The sequence below is a fragment of the Penaeus monodon genome, chromosome 24, assembly GCF_015228065.2.
Source record: "Penaeus monodon isolate SGIC_2016 chromosome 24, NSTDA_Pmon_1, whole genome shotgun sequence".
NCBI classification, from domain to species: domain Eukaryota; kingdom Metazoa; phylum Arthropoda; class Malacostraca; order Decapoda; family Penaeidae; genus Penaeus; species Penaeus monodon.
In genome coordinates, this window is record NC_051409.1 from 6,595,455 (window position 1) to 6,595,751 (window position 297).

Consider the following 297-nt stretch of genomic DNA (forward strand, 5'->3'; position numbering starts at 1 on the left):
CCAAACCTCAATGATACAAAAATGAAGTTACTACAACTTTCCTCTGTTGCTGTGCTGTTTACTGATACACCAAAGTCAGAAATTTGAGCTGCATGTGGGCCTTGCTCTGAAGACACTGCCCAGCTGATGTGTTTAGGACAGGAGCCAATGAAATTATCTATTTGTTTTCATTGTCAATGTATTCACTAGATATAAATCCAGGGGGAAAATTTGTCTTTGTTGAAACTGTGTAACTGTGATTTATAAATGCTGGAAATGTCCACTTACCTAATAAAGGGTTAATAGAAGCCCAACTCC

At 38.0% G+C, this 297-nt stretch overlaps 1 pseudogene; it reads right to left on the reverse strand.

Moving 5' to 3' along the window:
* LOC119588826 overlaps window positions 1-297 on the reverse strand; it is a 4,333-nt pseudogene that overhangs the window by 3,259 nt on the left and 777 nt on the right.